Genomic DNA, 7,500 nt, shown 5'->3' with positions numbered 1-7,500 from the left:
TTTTTATGGAAACTAATTAAATTCTTCATTAATATCAACAATAATATTTTTTTCAGAATAAATCTGCATCTACTTTTTCATATATGGGTTCGTATTTTGTTTCATGACCTATTCACTCAAAATACAACAAACTTGCTTAGAACATGGAGAACAAAAGTGTATTTTAGTATAATGAGAGTTTATTGTTGAAGAATGAGAATATATTTTAACAGATTGAGAATGTATTCTAGTAGATACACTTTCGTTCTTCATATTTCATACAACTTTGTAGTATTTTAAGTGAGCCGGTCCACAAGCAAAACACGAACTCATACATGAACACCAACATGCGAATTCATTCTGAAAGAATGTTATTGTTGACATTAATGACAACTTTACCTAGTTTCCCTAAAAAAGAGAATTATAATTATGGATATCTTTTAGTATACATATACTTATGGAAATCATTTAATATCTATATTTAATTAATTAAATAATTATTTAATTTTACTAAATTTCTATCGGTGCATTCTTGGACACAATAAATGTAAGAAACACATGAATCTATCCCTATATATATATATATATATATATATATATATATATATATATATATATAGAGAGAGAGAGAGAGAGAGAGAGAGAGCGCTAGGTTCAAATGTTCCTAGCAATTATTGTGTGCATGTATGCACCAATCACAAATTAGTAAATATTAAATAATTAATTAAATCAAATAAGGGCATTTTCGGTTTTTTGTATTTACAATTAATGAGCTCATTTAATTTAATCCTACAACTAAGGCAAGAAAATCAGTATTTTAAAACCCTAAAAATAACCCCTGTCGTTCATTTGCATCTACAGATCTTCTTCCTCCTCTCCAGCAATGCCTCCCCCTCCTGTTTTTGTTACTGATTTCTTACCGGTCGTTCTTTTCTGGGTAAAAAAACAATGCTACGCATCTCTGAATTTCCGGCGAGATTGTCATCTCTAACACACCTCTGCCGGTGACTCCAGTAGCGGCTTCAGTGGCAACTACGATTCATCATATGTATGTTTTTTTGCTTCAGTTACAGGTTCGTTTGTGACTATAACTTCGATTTTTAGGCGGTAATCTTCAGTATAGGTTCATATCTGAGTTCGATTTTGATTTCTACATTTGTGAGTTCGATTTTGATTTCCTCAGCAACGCCTCTTCTCCAGTTACAGGTTTTGTAATTTTTTATAAACCATTTTATTTTTTCTTCGTGACTTCAAATCACTTAGCTTTTCAATAAATTTGATTGTTTTTTTATTGTTTCTTTTCTTTATTCCACATCAGGTCACATTTATGTGGTTGTTTTATGGATTCTTCCTATGTATTTCTGTTTCATGGAGTTCCCCTAAGTTTGAGTTTTGATTGGCTCGATTTGTAACTATCTGGTTTTGTTTTGCTAGGGCTCCTCTGCGATTCTTGCTGCCCGGAATGGTTTTCAGGGTAGTTGACCTTTTTACCTCTGGTGTTTTTTTTTTGATGTGTTGCTGGTTCTTTGGCTTGTGTGCAATTGTTTGTTGCTGCTTAGTGGTAGTGTGGTGGGTTTTTCCTGGAGTTGTGGTATGGTTTGTTGGTTCCTTTTACCCTTTATGTTTGTATTGAGTTTCTCTTTTGTTGGTGGTTTTTCTTTTACACAAAAGCATTTGATAATGCACAAAAGGTGTTCGATAGAATGTATAAAAGATGTTTCAAGCCAAATTCCCGGTAATTGACTAATTCTCAATAGGATACCATTAGTGTTTGTTTTTTACTTTTTCTCTCTTGCATGTATAAGAAAACCCAATTGGTGTTGTTTTTTAGAAGAAATTAGTATATTATGATGTGAAATTTGAGTATGAGGTGTGAATGGATTTGTGTGTATTATGTCAGAATTTATTTATATAAATCCATTCTTTCAGAATGTTTGTATTCTTTCAGAATGAATTAGTGTTTATTGTTGGATATTGATGTTTTTGTTGCATTTGTGATAGGAATGGCTTGAATGTATTCTATGTATTCTTTCAGAATGTATTATGCCAGAATAAAATCTGTGTATTTCTGCCATAATGTATTCTATGTATTCTGTCATATTCTATCAGAATATATTAAGTGATAGTTAATTGCAAGTAACATATTTTTAACGATTATTAGTTTTTATTATATTTGTGATAGGAATGGCTGGAAGAACGCGATGAAGACCTAATAGGAATAACTTGAAGAATGAATAAAATTTGATCATACTCACAATTTAAGAATGTTGTTATTTTTTAAGAATTTTATTCATTTTTGTTGATATTCTTTTAGAATAAGTACAATTATATTAGAATGTATAAGGCTTTTAGTTTGTAAAAATATGCATGAATTTTGTATTTTAAGTTCGTATGTATAAAAATATATTAGAATATTGTTGTTTTTCAACCTCGGATTCAAGAATTTTTTTATTCTTCAATAATATTCTAATAGAATAAAATTTTGAAAAAACAACATTCTATAAAAAAAAAATATTCTGACAGCATAAAATCGGTTATGTTTACAAATTACTTTAAAATTAAAATTGAATTAATTAAAAAATTAGATTTTTAAAATTAGGAAAATTATTATCCCTAAAAATCCGAAAATTTCCTTTTATAAATATAATTAATTGTCCAAAATACCCTTTTGCTAAATTTTGTGTGATTATATGGTACATGTTATTCCATTGTAGTATCATCAAGGTTCTAAATGGCGTGAGGCGTGGCGTGGCGGCATGGTCAAGCCTCAAGCTTAACGAGCCATGGCGAGCCATGGCGTTTTTCAAGGCGTGATGTAAGGCGGCGATTTTGTATTAATTTAAAATTATATTACCACATAAATATAAATTTATATTAAATATAACTACTTTTTATAAGTGTTAGATCAATAACTAGTAACAAAAATTTAACGAAAACCACAATACCTGTATCTCCGATTAGAAAAGACATAACAAAGAGCAAAAAAACATGTCTCAAACGAAAAAACACGCGCCATAACACGCCATAACGCGCCATGGCGCGCCATATCACGTCTTGCCATGTGCCACGCCTAACAGCAACGTTATGAGGCTTTTCGTAACGGCGGAGCCACGCCTCACGCCATGGCGCGCCTTTTAGAACACTGAGTATCATACACCCTCAAATCATGTCCATTGATTAATTTCATCCGTTGGTCCATATTTGTGCATTCTGGCACACAATAGTTAGTAAAAACAAAATAACCTAAGCCTATATATATATATATATATATATATATATATATATATATATATATATATATATATATATATATAGAGAGAGAGAGAGAGAGAGAGAGAGGGGTTAGGTTCAAATGTTTCTAACTACTATTGTGTGCCTCTTAAGACCAATCAAAATTTAGGAAATATTAAATAATTAATAAATTATTTTGGGGGTATAATAATAATCTTTACTTATTTAATTTTAGTAATTATTGAAAACATTTAATACCCCTTTTAAATATGGGAAATCAATTTAAAACCCTACAAATCACCCCTCAGTTCATTGCATCCACATACCTCCGTCTCATCCATCTGTCGACTGTTTCTTGTCCACGACAACAACCCTTCGCAGCTGCCTCGTTTCCGTCGGTCCTCCACTTGACGTCGTTGATCGTTTCCATCTGTCGACTCCTTCCAACATCAATCAAAGTTGTTGCCATCTCCAACCTAACCTCTCTTCTTCCTTCTATTTTTTATGACAAACTGACCCAATCACCGCCATGGCCAGTTGAAGCAACCCCTGATCCTAAGCAGGCCCTGTCGGTACAGTTCACCGAAGAAGAGGAGCAGCGACCCTCACTAGTTCTCCTCCCTTCCTTCAATTTATCTGACTCTCAAACAACTCCCAGTCACTTTTTCCTTTCTTCTTCATCGACCTTAGGTAGTTCTTTTCCTTATCAGATCAAATTTCACTTGAAAAAACACCAAAACAGTCGACACCACCATGGAGGCCAGTGACACGGACTTTTCCGGCGAGATGGTCCTGGTGTTAGCGGTTGGTCTTAAGCAGATTTAGAAAGTTCCTTAATCAGTTATTTTCATTTTTTAGTGTTTAGATCAGCTCTAAAGACTCCCGGTGCAAGACCCGCTTAGAACTCAATCATGTGACTTCTCGACACTTCCTATTTCTCGCATCAAAAAGTGAGTTCTATGGCCCCTCATTTCTAAACGTTGCTAAAGTTTGAAATCAGCAATCGCTAAATCGGCGTCACCATTCTTTTTACTATAATTTCTAAAATTCAGAAAGCATCTGATTATCCGCCAACTGTTTGTTAAAATGCTTGAATCAAATATTTCATTCATTCATTTGCACGTGATGTCAATTGATAAGTATTTATACCTATTTAGAAATTAGAATATGTAGTCTTGTTAATCTGGTCTAGTGTTGGCCTAATGAGGTCTTTATATTTCTCTATTTTGACTTTGCTTATCACTAGTTATTCCATAAACATGATGTCTACTAATAAGTATTTATACCAATTTGAAAATTAGCCAATGTAGTTTTCTTAATCTAGTCTAGTGTTGGTCTAATGAGGTGTTTATTTTCTTTATTTTGACTTTGCTTATGATTAGTTATTCCATAAACATGATAATTTAATTTGCTTATAGTTAGTTATTTCATACTCTTGATAATAGAAATTCTTTAAGAATATTCAAAACCATTCTGTCAGAATTTATTTATATAAATCCATTCTTTTCAGAATGTTTGTATTCTAGCAGAATGTATTTTATGTATTCTGACAAAATTTATAAAACAAATCTTATCAATAATACTATTTTAGAATGGGTTAGTGTTTTTGTTAGATTTTAATGTTGTTTTTTTCTTTTTAGGTTTTGAAGAGTTTGTCATTCATGTGGAAAAGAAAGAAAATATGGAGAATAACAATGTCTTATAATAGAATGTATTCCGAATGTATATAAAGAATCTTAGCAACATTATTCTTTCGGAATGAATTAGTGTTTTTTGTTGGATTTTGATGTTTTTGTTGCACTTGTGATAGGAATGACTTGAAGACCTTATAGGAATGACATGAACAATGAATCAAAGATTGATCATACTCACAGTTTAAGAATGTTGTTATTTTTTAAGAATTACACTTGTTATTCTTTCAAAATGTTGTTATTATTCAAGAATATTCTTTTTGTGTCACAATCATAGAATATAATTATTTGATATATTATTAGTTCAAGAATTCATTTTGTATATTGTCTCATAATGTACTTATTCATGTTTTCTTCTTATTTGTGTATTCTTAAAAGATGTCATAAACTATTATTCTAACAAAATGTCATTCTAACATAATTTCATTCTAATAGAATCGCATTCTAACAGAATAAAATAAATTATAATCGGTTATGATTATAAATTAAATTAGAATTGAAATTGAATTATTTTTTTTAAATCAGAATTATCCCTTCAAATTCGAAAATTTTCTTTTTTAAATATAGTTAATTGTCTAAAATACCCTTTTAATTAAATTTGAGTGATATTATGGTACATGATATTCTATTGTAATATCATAGACCCTCAAAATCATAATCATTCATTATTTTCATCTGTTGGTCCAAAATTCTCCTTACATGCACACAAAGTTACCTAAAACAAAATAACTTAACCCTATATATATATATATATATATATATATATATATATATATATATATATATATATATATATATATATACATAGTTAGGTTCAAATGTTTCTACTATCTATTGTGTGCTTGTAGGATTGATACTGGAACGATAATTTTAGTTATTTTAATAAAGTAATTAATGCATATTAAATATTAAATGTTTAATTAATGCTCATTATATCTCTAACATGTAATATGCAATAATTACTTTCTTAAAATAACTAAAATGATTGGTCCAGAATCAATTCTATAAGCACACAATAGATAACTAGAACACAATAACATAACCCTATATATATATATATATATATATATATATATATATATATATATATATGTATGTATATATATATATACAAGGTTCTAAATGGCGTGAGGCGTGGCGTGGCGGCAAGGCCAAGCCTCAAGCTTAACAAGTCATGGCGAGCCACGACGTTTTTCAAGGCGTGATGTAAGGCGGCGATTTTGTATTAATTTAAAATTATATTACCACATAAATATAAATTTATATTAAATATAACTACTTTTTAGAAGTGTTAAATCAATAACTAATAACAAAAAGTTAACAAAAACCACAATACTTGTATCTCCGGTTTGAAAAGACATAACAAAGAGAAAAAAAAAGTGTGTCTCAAACGAAAAAACACGCGCCATAACGCGCCATGGCGCGTCATATCACGCCTTGTCACGCGTTACGCCTAACATAATTATTTTTTTATGGAAACTAATTAAATGATATCCATAAATATAATTATTTTTTTATGGAAACTAATTAAATTCGTCATTAACGCCAGTAATAACATTCTTTTAGAATGAATTCACATCTATGTTTTTATGTATGGGTTCGTTTTTTTGTTTCGTGGCTCATCCACTTAAAATACAATAAAGTTGTATTGAATATGAAGAACGATAATGTATTCTATACACTTTCATTCTGTTAGAATACACTCTCATTCTTCTAAATACGAATTAATTCTGAAAGAATATTATTATTGAAATTAATATGATTTTAATTAGCTTCAATACAAAAGAATTATAAGTATGGATATCATTTAATATACATATATTTTTTACTAAAGTTTTATTGGTACAATCTAGCACACAATATATATGAGAAACATTTGAACCTACCTCTCTCTCTCTCTCTCTCTCTCTCTCTCTCTCTCTCTCTCTATATATATATATATATATATATATATATATATATATATATATATATATATATATATATATATATATATATATCAAGGTTGCAAAAATCGCTCGATGGTAGCTCGGCGGTGGACAGGGGTCAAGGGATTAATCGACTAGGCGAGGATTAATCGGGGACCATTAATTATTAATAAATTAATAAATATAACATTAATCCTAAGAATATAACATTATATATATATATATATATATATATATATATATATATATATATATATATATATATATATATATATATATATAACATTAATAAATATAAAATTATATCAATTAAAATTTAATAAATATAACATTATAACATGAAACTATGATTACAAAAAACCCCTTTGATCCTTAATACATCACATCTAAATAACTAACTATTGCATTGTGAATGTTGAATGTTGAGGGAACAACAACAGTTTTAGAAGCTTTCTTTCTTGGTCTCCTTCTTGGCTTCTTTGGTTGATTCGGTTCAAAGGTCTGAATTGGATAGTAACCTTTAATTGGAACTTTAACACATTAAAAACAAATTAACATATTAACAATGAACCAAACATTATCAATCAAATTAACAGTTAACATAAGCATATTTGAGAAGTGAGTCTTATAATCACTCCACTTAACAGTTAACATGTTATGCTTAAATGAAA

The 7,500-nt window shown here is 29.4% G+C and overlaps 1 long non-coding RNA gene across 1 annotated transcript in view; it reads right to left on the bottom strand.

Moving 5' to 3' along the window:
• Window positions 1–7,118: 7,118 nt before the first annotated feature.
• The window catches only part of LOC145068841 (uncharacterized), a 1,293-nt gene continuing 911 nt past the window's right edge, over window positions 7,119–7,500 (bottom strand). The window contains exon 2 of the long non-coding RNA XR_013689152.1: window positions 7,119–7,359. This is a non-coding gene — a long non-coding RNA (uncharacterized LOC145068841). The remainder of the gene's footprint in view (window positions 7,360–7,500) is intronic.

Source organism: Lactuca serriola, chromosome 1 (genome assembly GCF_051521515.1).
Source record: "Lactuca serriola cultivar US96UC23 chromosome 1, Lser_US96UC23_V15, whole genome shotgun sequence".
Taxonomy (NCBI): Eukaryota; Viridiplantae; Streptophyta; class Magnoliopsida; order Asterales; family Asteraceae; genus Lactuca; species Lactuca serriola.
Note: the sequence above shows the minus strand (reverse complement) of the source record. Positions and strands in the feature narration are given on the sequence as shown.